We start from the raw sequence: 19,168 nt of genomic DNA on the forward strand, positions 1-19,168 counted from the left end.
AACACCAAAAAAAGAGAGACACTGGCATATGCTGTGAAATAACACAGGTTAGATTTGTCTGGCCTTGAATTTGTTGGGAATTAAGAACAGCTCTGACTTGCTGGGAAGGCCAGGGACAGCTTGACCTGGGGTCTTGTAGTCTCTGTTCAGGTTTGGCATTTAAACGGGGGATGTAGCTCTGTCGTGCTGCCTGTGGCAAGAAGCAGCAGGGCTCTTCCCCTTCTGGTCGTCCTGCCCTTGCCCCAGCCATGGGGTGGCCACTCAAGGTGAGCAACTGAGAGGTTTGGGGCTTTATTTTATTTTGTTTTTGTCTCTGTGAGATGGCAGGAGAAAAGTATGTACAAATATGAGAAGATTTTAATGTCTATTTCTTGTTGTTATAGCAATTTGTGAAACTTCTGTGCTTTGAAGTTAGAACTAGAGCGGAGCACTCACTTGGCTTGAGTTGATGAGCTGTAAGTATTTTGATAATGGTCCTGTGCTCTCTCAGCCACACTACCTGCAAACCAGCTTTAAAGTACAAAATGTGTTTCTCTTAAATTTTGAGTAGTCCACTATTGCCAAAACTTATATATAATCATCAAACATTTAACTAAGGCTGCAGAATATTGCAATGCTATATGAGCTATCTCCTTTCAATCTCTTGAAATAATAACTTTATGCTAAGCACAAAGGGTAGGTTTGTATATGAAGCTTTTTATTTCCATTAAAGGTGAGTTTCACACTAGAAAAACAAAAGAAGTATTCTTTGTAGGCTGAATAAAACCAGGGATTTTAAAACTCCACAGACTGGTGTGTTTGAGGGCAAATGATATGAGATGGCTATCAAGGAAGGACGGAAAACCTTTCTGATCCCAGGGGCTTTGGTCCTACAGATGCTGGCAATTCAGGGGAGCACACTGTCTACTGGAAGTGCAAATCTACTTGAAAACTGGGTTTGTTTTACCAAGCCAAACATATTCTCATGTAACTCAAATAGTGAGAAAGCAAATACATTTTTATAATGTGCTGATTTTTTTTTATTTTCAGCATGATGGCAATAATATCCAAGGAGGAAAAATTTGAAATCCTAAATTTTTGCCTCAGCCTATGTGTTTGCCTGGGATATGAGGAAAAATTATGTGTAGAGCTTCTCCCACCTGGTGCCTGTTCTGTCAGATGCGCCCGTGCTCCTGGGATGGAGAAGAGCAGGAGCCTGGCAAGAACTGTATTTGAGGGGAAAAGATTTCTTTTATCAGCCTGTGCTCCTGTGCTCTGAGTCTCAAATGTTAGCTTCTGCCTCGGCTTGGCTAAAGAAATAAGGGTTTTGTTGCTTTTTAAAATTCCCATGACTATTGAAAGAAGTTACTTTGTTTATGGACAGTGGCTGGGAAGGGGAAATGCTTCTGTAAATCTAAATGCACTTAATGTCTTTCTGGCAATATTACAGTTTGTCACTCTTCATTTAAAAATCAGTAGTTGGTCACATATTTTATACTTTTATACTACAAAGGCAACATCAAAGCACCAAATGTTTGGATCTCTCACAAACTGTATACAGTAGCATTCCTTGAAAATGAAATGATAATGGGTTTAATCAAGAGCTAAACAATTTTCCTTGACAGAGAAAAGCAACAAGCCTGAACATTTTCTGGAAAATTGTGCAGTTAACAGCCACCCCACAGATGTGATTTTCCTGGTGCTAAAAGCATAGCTGGGTCTATTTTCTTCCTTTGAGGATCAGATTCTTTTATTTTCTGCAGGGTCAGGAGCCCAAAGTAATTTATGTACAGATGTGAGTTTCCAGAAAGAAGCTGTTGGTGACACGAGGGTGTGAAGTCCACTAAAGCTGACAGGGTGAGACTGGCTGGTCTGCATGAGCAGGGAGCAGATGCTCTGGATCTGGGATTTTTGCTTTTTTCTTAAATGTGGATGGAAGAGGCCTCCCATACAACTATAAATAAGTGGCTTGGCTGGAAAGAAGAGAGTAAAAATGTAATGAAACTGTGTAGGAATGTGTTTGGGCTCCTCCCAAGGCAAAAGAAGGAGTAGGGACAGCTGTGATTTGCTCAGGTTATCATGTTCAGACTCCAGTTACACAAACTTACCTATGGTGTGCTCTGCATGCAACCAGGATAAATGGTTTGAGCTTTCTTGGATTGGATCCCAGAGCAGCAACATCAGATGGAGAAGAGTAATATGGTGCTTTATTTTGCAGTTCTGTGCAAGGTGTTTGGATTTTTTTGAGGGGGGGCACTCTATTAGGACACCAAGCCTCTGCAGCTCAGCACCTCAGCCCATTTTTTCCACATGTCAAAAATTATTGACCATGACAAGAGTTAAAAGATAACCTTTATCTTTTCACCCCATTATCCATCTTCCAGTTCTTGCCAGATGCCAATGTCATTTTTGGACTGTAGAGCTCACAGTGAGGTTTGGTTGTTACACTTGGGTTTAAGATCAGTCTGAGAATAAACAAGTTGCTTTCTCACCTCAGCCAGACCTGCCAAATGCTGCTGTCTGATGTGGGTAAAGCTGATGTTTCTGGGCTCGCAGGAGGCACCCCCCTTACCTCTGCCAGAATGATGATGATGAGGATGTTATTTGAGCACAGGAGAGGGCAAGTGAAATCCTTTTTACATCTCTGATTGGGAAGTCTGGTTGTCAGCCTGGTGAGAGCAGAGAAAGATGTTTTTGCTTTGGCCAAAACCTTGCAGAATGAAGGATGCTCTGAGGAAAGGTTAGCTGATCCTGCGTGGTGTTATTAGTATTCTGGGCTTCAGTCAGGAGATTAATAATAGCCACAGACAGTGTCTCTTCATATTAAAGTGTCTTCACATGAGTAGTTTGGGTGAGTGCAAAAGGACTGCAAGGCACAAGCAAGCTGTCTTGTCTCGCCCCAACTGACAATGAGTCAACACTTTAATATAAAGAACAGACAGTTGGTAACAGTCATTAACATAACAAAGTACCCTATAGATCACTCCAAATTCATCTGACTGTTTTTAAGCAAATGTTTTCCCCTGAGAAGTGGCAACGGAACAATTTGTTGAATGTTTTGCTGCCTGGGCCACCCTGCTCTGCTGGGAGTGGGAGAGGTGCTGCTTGTGGGACGGCTGGTCTAGAAACCCCCTAACAGGGGGTGGTATTTGCTTGCAGTGACTGAGTTGGTTGGTTTTTTAAACCTGATTTCCTATCAAATCTGGACTCATGGGGGTTTTTTTTGTGGTTCCTCTCCCCACTTCCCTGTCTCTTGGCTTCCTCCATTGGACAACTTAAAGAAGATCTGACTTCTGTTAATGCAGGTAAGAAGAAAGAGGAGTCATAGAAGCTACTGATCCTCTGTGAAGGAGCAGCACAGGCTCAGGCACCGTGCTCTGTGCTTGGCCACACCCTGGATGAGCGATGGTGGAGGCTGTGCCGGCAGGGTCACGGGTGGGAAGAGAGGAAGGAGGAACTGGAGCTATAGCACTGACAGCTGGGATGCACATCTGGCATTGAAGCGGGATGAGCCGAGCCTAAGGGTAGCCCCAAGGAGGGAGGAAATGCCATACACAAAAGCAGATCTGTTACTGGTCCTCATGGAGAAATTTGCATGACTTCCTCGCATACCATAGTGCTGGGAGGATGCAGGGAATGCACTGGTGCAGCACACCAGGAAGTCATCCTGCATCTGCCCAGAGCAACCTGCTGCTGTTGTTGCTGTAACTTCCCTGTGTTCTTGGACTATGGTAGGACTCCAGGTTTCTCCTGCCATTTCCAAGGACAGTCTGCCACTGTCAAAAGGTCTGGAAGTGCCAGCAGCTGCAGTGGGTTTTGATCCTGCTGCTGCCCACTGGACTTTCTCCCCAGCTGCCTGCCTAAAGAGAAACCACCTCTCCAGGCACTGCTGCCACGGAAAGGGTTGACTCCAGAGATGTAAATTGTGAGAGTTTGGGACACTGTGCTGGCTGAGTGGCACCACAGGTGAGGTTACTACAGCAACCCAGGCAGGGGCTGGTTTTGAGAGGCATCACTTCCCCTCTATAACTGTGTACCTGACTTTGCTGAGCGCCTACGGATGGATCAGCACCTCCAGGGCAGCTGCAGGTGTTTGGGATGGCACAGGGTGGTTAGGGAGGGCTGTGTGTGCTCGGGGACCTGCTGCTCACCTGCATGAGAGAGAAACCCCAGAGTCTCCCCAGCTGCTGTGCCGAGGGGAGCTGTCCCAGCCCGGTCTCTGCTGCCCTGGCAGGGTGGCCGTGCGTGCCGGGCGGTCACTCTGGAGGTGTGTGAATGTCCCTTTGTGCAGGCCTGCGCTGGGGGCTGTGCTCCCCCAGGGCTGCCCGGGGAGGCTGCAGGATGCCCGTGCGGGCCGGGCCGGGCCGTGGGGAGGGATGGCAGGCTCAGCTCAGCGGCCCCACGCTCATCGAGTTAATTGTGGCTGCGCCGCGGGGCCGGAGGAACGCGGGACGGCCGCGATTCTCACGGCGCGGGGAGGCTCCCGCCCGGCCAAATCATTAACGTCAATTAAGTACAGAATGTGTGGATTACTGACATGTTATTGTTACGGCTCTAAAGGAAATATAATTAATAAAACCTCCCCCCCATCAAGAGGCAGCCCTTTGTGCTCCCTGCCGGCAACGTCCATCTCCTTCCTCCCGCAGCCCCGGACAGCCTTAACATTTGAATTAACATAAAATCACTTTCTGAAATCTGTTAACATTTATAATGTTGCTGTACTTCGCCTGATCATTGCAATTTTTTTTCTGTCAGTTTGAGCTCGGTGAGGGGTTTCTTTTTTTTTTTTTTTTTTTTCCAGTGATACCAAACATAGACCCATTATGCTGCAAAAAAAAAATCTCATATTTGTTTAATGATTTCCCATTGGTATCTTTGTTGCTATGAACCAAAGCATTAAATAGAAGCCAGCACGTTAATGCCGTGTTGTTCTACATAATAAATTTGAATATCCTCCAATGAATATTTTTAACAGGAATTTTCTGAACAAAATGCATATGTGCCAGGCTACTACTAATTACTTAAAATCAGTTTTTGACATTTAATGTTGACATCTGAAATATTTCCTTTAATTTTTGGTTGCTTCTGCAAACAGAAATGATGGCATTTGTCCTAAGGAAGGCTGGGTGGACAAATAATGCTTTTACTCACAATGAAATGAAAAGCAATAAAGAAAATGTGTTAAATGTCAACAGTAAAGCATATCTTCTCTCCACGTATTAGGAGGAGACTATACCCCAAAATATGCATACAAACAAAAAAAATCCTTCAAGTGACTTAATACGTTTGAATATTAATGGTTTGAGTGTTAATCCATTGCAATGGCTCAGTTTTTTTTCAAAATTCACTATTTAAATACATTATTAGCTCCATAAATTCTCTGTGGTCACTGTGGTAGCCATAGCATGAAAAATAATCATCATAAATCTGAATTTACAAAATATCTCCAAAAAATTGCACAGTTTTGCTGAGAGAAATGGAAGATGAAGTGTGCATTATTTAACTCCATATATTTTGTCCTTGCAGGAGTTGCTTGTCTGAAAAACCAGCAGATGGAGTCTGCTGGAGGACACGAGGGTCTGGCAGCAGCCTGAGAAACCAGCTCAGCTTTGTAAGCAAGGGGAGACTGACAGCCCTTAGCATGTGAGATGTGTCTGGAAATCTCTGCTAAAGAAGTGGGTGGATGCTGCAGCACCTGCCCCTGCAGAGAGCAGCTTTGCAGACCCCCAGGTGGGTCACTGCAGGGTCCCCTCCCTGGTAAAAGGGATTTGGCCAGGAGTGCTCAGAGGGCTGTCACTCTCTCCTTCTGCTGAGTGGTGCAGACACACCATGCTCTGATGTCAGGGCAGGCAGCAGGTCCCTGCCAGTGTCAGCAGCTGTGCAGGAAGCTGCAGGGCAGCCCCAGAGCACATCCTGGGCTGCAGTGAGCCCTGCTGGGCCATGGCAGCTGCCTGGATCTGCTGGAAAAGTCCTGGGTGGGCTGAGGGGACAAGGGCTGTCGTGTCCTCAGCTCCCAGCACCAGCTGCTGTTCAGCACCGTGACACGTGTCCAAAGGCAGTTGTGATGTGTCACAGAGCATCTCCAGGGTGCTCAGGGGCAGAGCCTGCACCAGGTGTGTGCATTCCCATTGCCTGGGAAGCCTCTTACCTCTCCTTTTGGATTTTAAACTGTGTTTTTGTTAAAACAACCATGAGGAAAACCGTGAAGTACTTCCACACTTCTGCATCTCCCAGTGTCTCTTGTTACAGGTGTTTGTTCCTGAATGTCCTGGGGGTGTTGTTTGTGGTCAGCAGTTGCTGGGATGTTCCTTGCACAGAGCTGGCCATTGCACAGCAGTGTGGAGAAGCAGAGGGAGGGGGAGGATGCTGTGGCTTCTCAGTGCTCCTCTTCACACTTTGCCCTGACAGAAGTGGGGTTCTGATCTTTATTTGCAAAAAGCAGTGGCCAGCAGGATCTGCAGGAGAATCATGGGCATCACTTGTGTCCCAGAACAGTGACATTTGGAAATAACATGATAATAGCAGTATTTTTTAACAGAAAGGGAGAAGACTGCTCCATCCTGACTTTATTCATTGCCAAGATAACTATTCCCCATAATTTTCAGCTTGTGCCCCCTGAAGACTGCTCTCACCCACACCTCAAGGTCCTTGTGCAGGTGTCTGGGGATGTAACCTGCTTTTGGATTTCTTTGGCTGCGTTGTCACTCAGCTAATAGTGTTCCAGAGAAGTGGACCCCAGGGAACCACAATTTGCAAAGGCTGGAGAAATACTGACCTGTGGTAACCAATGAGAAGTTTTGCTGTTACTCTTCTCTTTCACTTGAGCTCTTACAACTGGAGTAACCTGTGCACAGTGTCTCAGACAGAGGATACATCCAGGTTGTTCAGCCACATATGTGGGACGAAGACAAGGAAAGAAATCAAAGGTCTATTGAGTCCTTCCCAAGAAGGGGGACATTGCAGCAACTTGTGAAAGAATGTTCCCAGGCAGCAAGTACAGCACAGACACCCCCTTTTACAGGGGGCCGAGTCCAGACAGACCTGTGTAAGCAGGGACTGATCCTTGCCTAGCCTTGGAAGCATCTCTATAGGTTTAGGAATACAGCAATGGGATTAGCTTTGCTGTTAAACCCTCAAAAAGCTGAGCACCCTATGAATTACAGCCTCTCCTTTCATATCTGCAGCTGAGTTTGACATATGTAGCTGCAGCTGGCCCTACCTCAACAGTTTTATTTGATAAATCTGATTGATGAGGGTTTTTTAATTCCTCTCAATCTATTTAAATTAAAGAAAAAAGGGGAGAGAGAAGCTGAAAAGTGCTGTAATTGCGAGGGAGCACAAGAGAAACCTACAGCCAGCAGGCATGCTTCAAAGGGAATGGGGCCAGCCAGAACCCTTTCAATTGCTGGCTAGTGAGGGCTTCAAATGTGCCCACAAGGTAGCTGTGTTTTAATTTTGATCCACACCAAAAGAGCTTAATTGGAAGATCCTGGGGGGTTGATGCGTGTGGCCTCTTCAGTTTGATGAGCAGGGGTTGTTCCTGGAGCAGAGGCCAGCAGTGGTCCCTGCTGTGGTGGGGTGGCTGTCCTGGCCACCAGGAGCTCCCTGCTAGGCTCCTGTGTGCAGGAGGGCACAGTCCTGCCTCCTCTCCTGCCCCCGGAGCTCTGCTGTGTTTGCTCAGGGACACACTGAGGAGAGCTTTGCTCCTCAAGGAGAGAGGGATCTGCTGGGGGCACATACAGACAGGATACTGCAGAGTGGCTGGGGAGCCCACCTCCCTCGGGTCCCGGGGCACTTCATGTGTGCTCCAACCTCCTCGGGCAGTAGCAGGAGCACAGCTGCCCAGGCACTCTCACCTGAGTCACTGCTCTGTGCTCCGTGCCACCCACACGGTGATGCGCTCCGTTTCTGGGCTCCTGGGCGTGTTTGGCCAGCTGCACAGCCTCCTCCTGCTGCCTGCACCCCTCCTGCTGCCTGCACAGCCTCCTTCCTGCTGCCTGCACCCCTCCTGCTGCCTGCACAGCCTCCTCCCTGCTGCCTGGCTGCATCGGCCCCATCCCATCTCTCTATGCCCAAGGAGAGCAGCAGCCTTGCCTGGCTTTCCCACTGCCTTTCCCAGGATGCTCCCTGGTGTCACTGGCAAATTAAGCAACTAATTTTCATTAGTGTCAATGCACCTTGCACCTAACTCTAAACTACCAATTAAAGTTATCGATTCTGATCAGCAAAAGTACTAAATTCCCGCTGGAACTGGAAAAGCAGGAACTAAATGTAACAGAGAAAATCTGTTTAATGCAGCCACGGATTAAAGCGACTCATTCATCATCTTTGTATCCTTGCAAACACTAATCCTGGGGATGTGTGTCTGGACACACTCCTGTGTGTTTGGAGTCTTCTTGTTTCATCTGACTGGGACAGGTTTGAGCTGTGAATCTCCAGCTGCTGCCCCTAACAGCTCCTCAGAAACAGGTTGATATTTTTTGGTTCAGCTGATTCATTCTACAGGATGATTAATTATTGTGTAAAGATAATTTTGTGTTTATTGGTTTGGGATATGAGGATTTATCCCTCTATTTCTTGATCCTGCAAGCACAGGCAGTGGCAAGGGGCTACTCTTTTTCCCTGACTTCTGCTGTGGATTCTCATGTTGCGTTTCTCACTCTGCTCACTGAATTTGGTCCTTAGCTTGCATTCCACAAGGCATCAGTCCATATATCTGCACTCTGGAGAAGATTTTTATATTCTAATTGCATCTGACTGAAGGGTTGCATCCAAACAGTTATTGATTGTTAGGGTAATTTGTCCTGGAATATACAAAAAACAGTGCTTCATCCTCTGTTATTTGGTCTGAGCTGATTCTGAAGGCAGGACCTTCAGCATTCCTGTGCAGCAGGAGTGACCTGTGTCTGCCCAGTGCATAGCAGTAGTTTAAGTAGCTAATAGCGTGTTCGAGCTAAGAGTGAGGGAGAATATGAAAGAATATTATAATTGTGCACAACAGAAATTTCTATAATTAAAAATGGAATTCTCTGGCATTGGAGCAGAAATAGCAATTTTCTACCCAGTGAAGCTCCAAATTATTTTAAAGGGAATTAGATGTATTCTCCTGGACTGTGATCACTCTCAAAGATTTTTTGATGCTAAATGGTCTTTGGATATTGGAAAGAGCAAACTGCATTGTCCTCACCTGCTGCTAGCTTAGAAGTGAAATCATCACAGTCAGAGTATCATGGCTTTTGGATTTGTTGCACAATTCTGCACTCTTTGAAGAACTGTCACATAATTATACCATGGGAAGTACATTCAGTTGTGTATTTTCACACTTTTTTTACTGTGTTTGAGACAAGATGAATATTGGCTTGCAGTTGCATCCCAAGAAGCTACTTTTATAAATCAGTAGTTAAAAGGTGCAGGAGCTTCCATGTACAGGTCAGGGAGCTTTGTGTGACCACAGACCTGCAGAGCAGGCTGAGGCACTGGAGGATCCAGGAGTTTTGTGGCCCAGGGACACCCAGAAGTGCCATCCCACAGTCCCTGCAGTGCAGTGCAAAACTGAACAACCGCTTTATTTTTCTTGTGGGTTTTTTTTTTTTTTCCTCCATAGGTTTGTTTTTTTCCTCCTCCATGTGTTCAGAATTGTCCCATGTTCTAATCAACCATCTCAGCACAATTCCATCTCCATTCCAATTCCCCTAGTACCATTCTGGATGTTTTTTGGCTCTCCCAAACCTGATTTTCTGCATACCAGAAAGCTGCCTAGATGGGCTCTGGAGATACTGGTAATGAAATATTTGGGATGTTTGAGCACTGTCACTAAGTTGCCATCTAGTTTTATTTCCACTGCAGTTCACTCAAGGCTGTTGCCATCTAGCCCAGGTTTGTCCAAGCAGTGTTTTCCAGGCTGGGAGCCTCATGTGGCTCAATATCAGCCCTGGGGTAAGCTGTGTCTGTGTGACTCATTTTATTGAATGTTTGTCAAGTGAGTGTTTGCTCACATGAGAAAATACCCTGCAGGCTGGCTCTAGCCTGGTCCCATTGCTTTGGGGTGCTGGTTTTAGAAAGGTGGTGGAAGAATGGTGTCCTCTGGCTCAGCTTGGCTGTGGTGTGTTGGGAGTAAAATCATAGAAAAGTGATGGGTGTTTGCCTCCATTAGCTCTGATATAAATACTGCTGCTCTGCCCTCGGTGCTGACAGCCAGTGTTTCCTGCTCAGCAGCCCAGTGCCAGGCTCTGACAGCCTGTCCCAGTGCAGGGAATGCCTGACCCGGCCTCTGACCCAGTGCTGTGGACAAGAGGGTTCAGTCTGTGCTTAATGTACTGGGTGGATACCCAGGGGAGCCTCTGCAATTCCCTGTTCTACCACTAACTTCTACTGTGACCTGGGATAAATCTCTTTCTGCAGCAGCTCTCCCCTGGGGAGAGAGGTGGGAGCAGCAACAACAGGCTCCTTTGTATTGTCTGCTTTAGGACTGTATTTGTAATAAAGTGTGGCACCAGATATCTACTTCAAGAGTTGCCTTCTGAAAACAGGTCTGTTTTTACTTGCCACTGAAGACTTAAACCCACACCTGCCCAGGGCCTTTACCTCTGTTAGGGTACTGGGGCTTTGCTGTGATGCAGCAGGTGATAGCTCACTGCTGCACAGTCCTGTTGGTCCTGCTGCTGCTGGTCCTGCCACCTTTCCCCTGGCTGGCTGTGCCCTTCTTCCCTCAAGGAAAGTCTCCAGCTGTCCCTTGGTGTCTGTGTTAGAGCAAGAGCCAGCCAAATGCTGTCCTACCTAGCAGCATGGGGAGGTCAGGCAAGGGAACATATTTTTCTTGCAGAGCTGACATAATTGTTTAAAGCAAACAGACAGCTCAACATTTTTGCTAACTTACAAAATCTGGCATCTCGGGAGAACGTGTTTGGACTCCGCAAGGCCATTTTCACAGGCAAAGCATTGTCATTAATCTGCATGTTTGGCATTGCTGCTGGAGAGGCTCCTTTTTGCTCTGAACTAGATGTATATTCATGGACTGGAAGTTGCCTGGTTTTGTTTCCATGCTGGCCTTGTGGGTTTGCTGGGCTGGGATGTCCGTGAGTAGGCACTCAGCTCTCCCAGCTGCACCAGCACAAAAGCTCTGGTCACTGCTGCTGGATTGTCAAGCAAAGTGTGAGCTGTGATTGTATTGAGGCCAATGCAATCATATCACCTGCCAGTCTGGGGAAAAATAGGGTCTAAATAAGATGACGAGTGAATGATGTGGTCAGAATTAAAAGGATCAACAGCATCTTTCCCTTAATGAGCTCTGTTTAACATGTGAGAAACCCCACACATGCTTTATCTGTATTCTGACCAGCGAGGAGCCTTGCCCAGACTTCATACAACAATTCATCACGGCCGATTTGTGCAAGGCATATTTGAGATGTAAGATGTGTGACTCAACCTCTTTTATTCCCTCATTAATTTTCTATTCTGCCTGAAATGGGTTCTTAGAGTGCTCATCACCAGGGTTTAAGCTGGCGAAAATGGGGCGTTGGGATTTCTGCTCTTATTTTTGTCGCTGTGGTTGGATAAAGGGGCAGATGTACAAACACCTGGGCTGGGCAGGCTGGGAGTGCTGTGCCACCAGCACCTGCCTCCACCTGCAACTGCTCCCATGCATGGGCAAGTCTGAGAACAAGGCTGGTAATTGCTGTTATCATTGACAGTCTTTCCAAGAAAATTGGTGGCTGAACAAAAGGAGTTTGAAGTTTTTAGCTCATGTTGATATTTCTGAAGACTTTACCCGAAAGGGCTTGAAGACCTGGGATTTTTGGTGAAGTTTGTACATCTGTGTCTCTCATGCAGATTTGCTCTCCTGCTCTGGTTCTTGTCTCCCTTTCAGCACTCCTGCAGGTGTTTCTACTGTGTCTTTGTGCTGCATGCATTATATGTCTCGTTGCTGTGATGTGTATTAGCTTCTCAGACTCCCAAGGGCCTCAGAAGATGAATGGCTTTATCTATAGGATTCCAGTAATAATCCATTTGTGTATGAAACATGCTCCCCAGTATTAGAGCATTGCAGAGGGCTGGCATTATCTGATAGCTGCAGAGGAGGCTGCACACAGCAAGTATGATCTGAGCTGCACCTCGGGCTCTCCTGATAGCTCCTGACAAGTCACTTAAATCCTCTCTAGTGCACTGGATCCAGAGGCAGACACAGCTCAGCTCTACAGTTATCTGGTGTGCTGCGTGGCTTCCTGAGCTAATTAACACCTGTGAAACACCTCAGCCTCCAGGAAAGGGCAGCTGGTGAGTGCTACACTCATGGCAGTGAGCTCAGGCACCTTCCTGGGAGATACATGGTGGTGTCAGAGGGCTTGGTGACACTAAGTGTGCTCTGTGGGGGTGTTAGAGAAGACCCAGCCTCCTGCAAGTGCCCACCTCTGATGGAATTGGGGTTTTCCACCCATTTCAGGTAGCAGCATGGCAGTTCACTCCAGTGTGCAGGGGTGTTGTCCACTGGCTGCTGATTTAATTTCAGTCTAGGCAAAAAAAATGTCGCCTGTGCCAATCAAGAGCACAAAGCACACAGTAAGCACAGTTCAGAAGCTGCATTACCCTTATCTATTAGTAATGATCAATTAGCATGAAGGTCAGTGGGCAGCCTGGAAATGAGTCAGATAAGAAGGGCAGAAGGAGGACTTGAATGGAGAGGAAATTTTTGATTCATATTTGGCGTTTAAAGTCATAACTCTGTAACAGTAGGGGCGGAGGGTAGCGTTAAGTAGTCCTGCTGTCACACTGACTCAACCAGAGTGTAAATCATGCTGGGAGAGTGCTGTGGCTTTTTCCTGGTGCTAAAGCATTATATTGTACCACAGAAGGTATTATTGCAAGCTGCAAGAAGTCCTCCTTGCCCTCCAGCCCACCCTAAAAATCCTTGGACAGTTTAACCCCCCTGGCATGGCACAGCACCATGGGGCTTAAAATCCCTGGCTTGCACCAAAAGGAGTAGAATTGACAGTGAAGGGTAGTGCAGGACAAAGGGGCCTCAGTGGTCACCTCAGGGCATCATCCAGTTAGGAGGTACCATTGAGGGCACTGGTACTGGTTGTGGGAGGGAAGAAAGAATGGCTTGTAAGCCTGACAGAGGTCAAGAGGCATTTGAACAACACTCCCAGGCACATGGTGTAACCCTTGGGGATGGTGCTGGGCAGGGCCAGGGGTTGCACTCGATGATCCTTGAGTCCCTTCCAACTCAGCTCATTCTTTGATTCTGGTGCCTCAGGAAGGGACCTGGCCCCATCCAATTCCCCCAGGCCAAGTAAAGGGCATCTTCCTCATAAGATACATCAAAGCTCTTCCTGAGTATCAGAGCTGATGTCTGAAGCAGCTTCTCTGCATTAAAACAGACATGCGAACAGTGGTGCTTGCCACAAGTTTCAGACACTGTGATACAATCTTTGTTTTCTCCTGTTTCTCTGTTGCTGTGGGGCAGGTTGGTGGATGGGTGAGATTCAATCGGTCACATTCCAGTCTGTGAAGTTTATTTCTACTCATTTGTCCCACACATATGTACACATGCATGAGTGCCAAGGCTTAGCAAAACACTGCACCTCCTTTCACACTGGGTGAGTGCAGGGACACAGGAGCACTGTGCCTCCAGCCTCTGCCCCTGAAATACCATATGATCTGGCCCATGAGCTTAAAACATCCTGGTGAAGTGATGTTTTAAAGTGGAGAACACTACACACAGGGTCTCTTCTGTTTTCTGGAGGCTAATTAATCCCCTTAAAGAGAGAGAGGGCAGTGAAATAGGTGCTCCTGATACCAAGCAACTGCACTGCCTGTTGAAGATGATGAAACATCAGTACAAAAGAGAATAGGTAGGGGTAGGTTAAACCCAGTGTTCCTGCCTCTGACAGTTTACTTTGATGAATGCACTCATTCACTCAGCTTCACCATTTGGATCCTGCATAATCAGAGATAACAGGCGGATGGTTTGCATGAATAACTAAGTTTGTCATGTTTAATTTTCTTTAAAAAAAGAAACAGCAGTTGCTTTACCCTCATCCTTCAGGCCCAATACATATTTATAAATTGTCAGGAAATGAAAAGCCTTTTAACAGCACGCAACAAGCATGCAAAGCTACCAGGAGAAATAACTGGGAGAGCAGCGAGTGCGGGGAGCAGCACAGCCCACCTGCAGCTTGTGTGGGCTCACCTCGTGTCACCTGGGAGGGTGGTGTGGGCAGAGGATGCTGAGCAGGCTGTCTGAATTGTTAGGAAGCATGGCACTGATGTTTGTTTTGTGTTCTGCAGACAGTGTCTTCTGACAGCTTGACACTGTGCAACAAGAAGCGTTAAAACTGAAAAATAAAGCTGCATTTGGCAGTTAGCTGGTAATTCAGCAACTGACTGTGCTGCTTAATATTTGATAGGGTGCTTGCTTTATAGTGCCTATCCCATCACTGACAATTCCTTAAAAACTACAAGAGGTCCAGCTGGAGTTTGCATGGGGCAAAATGGTGGAGGAACATCTTGTGCAGAGCACTGCTCCCAGCAGGCACCATCCCCTCCAAAGACAGTCCAGCTGCCCTGGGAGCTGTGCATGGTGAAAATGTGAAGGTGAAAGCACTGACTCACTGCCGTGATAGCTTTGGTCCAGGACCAGCCCTTCCCAGCCCATGCCAGGTGTAGGTGTGGGCATTGTGGCTGCTCTTGAACACTGCTAATGTTACAATTAAAAAATATCCAGTCTCTTTATTAAGCAAATGATTTCTGCAGAGAATAGCGTGATATATTAAAATGTCTGTGTAGAAAGCTCCCAAGGGAGAAATTCAGGAGAAGAAAGATTGGATCACTAAAACTGAGAGAGAAACCAAGATCCGCTAATGTGACGCTGAAAGAAGATGGCCAAATCTAGTTAGAGGGTCTTCTAACCAGCGTGGCTTTTTTCATAATCATCCTATCAAGATGATCATTGCAATAGGCGACCTCTGACTTTGGTACCAATATATATGTCACCAGACACAAATCCCTCAAGAGCTAACTCAATGATATTTCAAGTAAGAACTACTAGGCAGCAGCACAATTGGATTACTGGCGTGTTTGCAGCCTGGGAGGCACGGGAGATCTATGAGCACACACAGAGCAGCACCAGGGCAGCAGCACACCAGGCCCCTGCTGGCTGCCCACCCCTGGCCCTCCACAAGTCCCACTGATGGCACGTGCCTTGTTACCACAGTTCCCCAAAGAAGTAAAACCTTGAGTTAATTAGGGATCCCCCTGCTGGATTATAATTTGATTTTAGCATCAATTAGAACAACCTCGGACTTGCTTCAAGTTGCAGTCAGTTTATCGCACCCTGAAAAGCCCCAGATCACTGGCAGGGTGGGTGCCAGGGTCACGTGCTGTCCCCAGGGAGCCTGAGTCCCTAGTGTGGGCTCCACGAGCTCGTGGTGCTGAAAGGCACTGTCAATGTGTGTTAGAGTGCAGTGTTGGATCTAATGGTAAAACCGATAAATCCTACCAAAAATACCACTGAGGTGACAAGTACGAAGTGTTTGCCACTAGTGGTTGTCTGGGGAATAGAGAATAATAAATTAGCAAATTCAAAACCACATGGGCCTGTAAAATGTTGTTTCCCTGCTGAAATTATATTACAGAAAAATCTTTAAAACATCAGTCCCCTTCACTTTTATAGACCCCACTTCACCAGGAGCTTCTGCCTGTGCTCAGTTTTCAGCGTTGAGCTGTTGTGCCAGTGCTGTGGGAGGAGTGCAGGCTGAGATTCTGGCATGTGGGAATGTTTGGCTGGATCAGCCTGTGGCCAGCACTCGTGGGAGTCTGGCCAAGGGTGGGTGTGAGGAGCCTGATTCTCATTTACCTCGAGGTGGCTGTGCAGGGCTCCCTGGGCGAGCAAGGCTCATGCAGTGAGCCTAAGTGTGTGCTAAACCATGTCATTAATTTAAAACCCCCTCAAGTTAACCCAAACCAGTCCCACAGAGATGTCGCGGTGCTGGCAGACCACAGGCACGTGCTGGCTGCACCCTTGTCCTTGCCAGAGAAGGTGCTGTGCTGGCAGACACCCCACCGCCATGGTGGGGATTTTTTTGCCCTCCTACCCTGGCCACAGCCCTGTGCACTGCCCCAGGAGCCCATCCCACCCCTCTGCCCTGAGCAGCTCATCTGCTGTCTGGACTGTCTGGAGAGCCTGGTCTCAAACAGAGACATTAATGTTTCCATTAATAGGGATCTCTGTGTTGCTACATAGTCTGAATTGGCCTCTATTACTTATTAATGAAGATCCAAAAGTGCATGTACTTAAGACCTTGCTTAGCTAAGGGGAGTCTTCTAGGGCCAATTTGAGTCCTATTTAATGACTAATGGCTATTGAGACATAATGTCCACTAAGCAGACATCACATCCTATTTAGTATTTAATGTTTAAATATTTAATTAATTAAACACTGCCAAATATTTAATTAAACACCATCAGAGCCATCCTGACACTTCCACTATGCATAATGCAAAGGAAATCAGGGCTTTCCTTACCAGCCCCACAAGTAATGCAGATTCAGCCTTACTCAGAAATAACTGGGGTCTGCATAGCCAAAATACCTGCAAACACACACAACAGAGAGGGTGGCTTATTAAAACCTTCCTTATTTTTTTCCTTTTTTTTCCCCCTTCCAAACAAGCTGAACTAAATGCTTTGTTAGTAAATCAGGCTCTGAAGTGACATGTAGGCAGAGCAGTGGCACCGTGTGCCGCACTGCAACAAGAATGCTATGCTTGTATATTGACTTTTAATTATTTAAAAGTAAATGATTGCTACTTAGCATGGCATACCTGCCAGCAGTTTACACTAGTTTTGCTTAAATATTTACTCTGCTATTCAATAAAAAATGAGTCTACTGAAGCAAAAAATGAGAACATACCGTATCACACGACCCCTCTCCTACCTGTGGCATGCCAGCTTCACAAAGATTTATTCACAAAGAGATGCCAGATTTTGATAGTTTTCCTGGGCTAACCCAAAAATACATGTTTAAATTAACCAGATAGATATCCCTGTACAACCAGGTCGTAATTACCAGCTTCTAACTTTCGGTTTCGTATTTACTGATGGAAACTTGGCACTTACAAAATATGAAGATCTTTGAACCCCAGTTTCAAAATCTGGACAGTGAGCATCATTTAGGGCTGAATTGCTTATTTGAATATTTTATTGCCAAGCTCCATCCTCTGATGCGTGCTGAAGCTGCTAGGTCATGTTTCATCACTCCCAGCCTGTGTGGGGTTGTCTCACTTTAATGTTCCCACATGGGATCTCTCGCTAACAAGGAATGTGGCTACCAGTTGGAAAAACCATTAAAGTCACATCATTTTTATGCTTGGATTCAAGCCATTTATTAATGAAATGAGGATACATATTTTGGGCTTTCTTTAGAGGATCTTACACTATCTTATTGGCTGCTCCAGACAAATTATCTTTCACTGTAAAGAGCTGATGCTTCAGTTGCTCAAATTGGGTTTTACTTATACAAACAGGAAAAAAAAATCGGACTCAATGCTGTAAAAAGCCTCTATTGTTAGGGGACCTTTATCTCTCAAGTTCAGTGATGCTTTGCTTTGTCCATTTGCATTTATTGAACAATCAGTTGCCTGAACAGCCAGGAGTTTGCCTACATCTATAGGCTGCTGGGATGTTTTGAATTTTCATGTTCTTCTGCCCACTCAAGCAATAACCTCAAACTACATTCATTCCTTTCACTTCTCTGCCCCTTACAGTCTTTTAAACAAAGGTATGTTGCCACCCAAAGTGTGGAGGGGGAGGTAAAATGCCACTGTGCTAATGGTTTGCCCAAAAATAAACGCTAAAACTGGGCAGGATGGAGGACCCATCCACCTCATTTAACGTGACAGGCGCTGGATGGTCTTGCTTGATGTAGGTCAAATATTTTAATTACCTTTTACTTTATTCTCGCTTGTATGGAGAACCACCTCCCCGAGTCATTTAAAGCGGTCCGTGTGTCCGAGGTGCAAAGGTGGCCCCTGCGAGCAGAGAGGGGACGAGTGGGGACAGTACTGGGTATTTGTGGCTGGGTCCCCGCGCTGGGTGGGGAGGCAGGGAGGGCCAGGGGCTGGCGATAAAGCCGCTCTCTTCAGGCGGGGCCGGGAGCGCTCCCCCAGCGCGGCGTGTGCCGGCTGCCCCCGGCACATCCACCAGGGGCCTCGGGCCAGCTGCAGCCCAGGCCTTTCCCCGCTCATTTATTATTCAGCACGTCTTGACTGCCTAATTGCGGAGATGTGTAGGAGTCTCCACCAGCGCGTGAGCTCTTCTGGGGGGGGGGGGAAATCAGTGTGGACAGCAATTCCACGTCTGCATTTCCCAGTTTGTAAAGAAACTCCTTCCGCCATCTGCCATCACCCCGCAGGTCCCCAGACACGGTTGGCAGCCGCTGAATTTTGCCTGTGCCGCGTTTGGGTTCGCAGCGCTGCTGGTGCCGTGCAGCTGTAGCTGATGCCAGCCCGTCCCGGAGCAGCCCTGACCCAGCCGTGTCCCAGCCGTGTCCCAGCCGTGTCCCAGCCGTGTCACAGCCCTGTCCCAGCCGTGTCCCAGCACTGTCATAGCCCTGTCCCAGCCCTGTCCCAGCCCTGTCCCAGCCTTGTCCCAGCCCTGTCCCAGCCCTGTCCCAGCCTTGTCCCAGCCCTGTCCCAGCCCTGTCCCAGCCGTGTCCCAGCCGTGTCCCAGCCCTGTCCCACTCCTGTCCCAGCCCCAGCCCGGGTCCCCAGGGCAGCGATGCTCCCGCAGGACGGAGCACAGTGCACGGCTGCTCGCTCCTAATTTTGCCCCAGCAGGCAGATGAAACAGGAAAGGGAAAGAGAGGAACCTGTTTTCGCCCGTGGCACACGGGGTGGGCGAGGGCCCGTGTGAGCCCCAGCGCTGCCCCGCTGTGTCCTGAGCAGCCCCAGTGCCCCGAGAGCCCGGCAGGCTGCCCCCACTGCCCCCGAGGCGCTGTGCCCGCTTCAGCTATTCCAGGGACAATTTCCGCCTGTTGTGACGTTTAAAAGATCTCGACAACATGAAATTCCTTCTCGTTCCGGCAGCCCCGCAGCGGCTGTGCGGGAGGGGAAGGGAAGGGGCGGTTCGGGCGGGCGGCAGAGGGGGCTGGAGACCGGGGCTGAGCCCTCTGCGCCTCGGGGCCAGCCCCAGGCAC

The sequence above is a fragment of the Zosterops lateralis genome (genome assembly GCF_965231275.1).
Source record: "Zosterops lateralis genome assembly, chromosome: 12".
NCBI lineage: Eukaryota > Metazoa > Chordata > Aves > Passeriformes > Zosteropidae > Zosterops > Zosterops lateralis.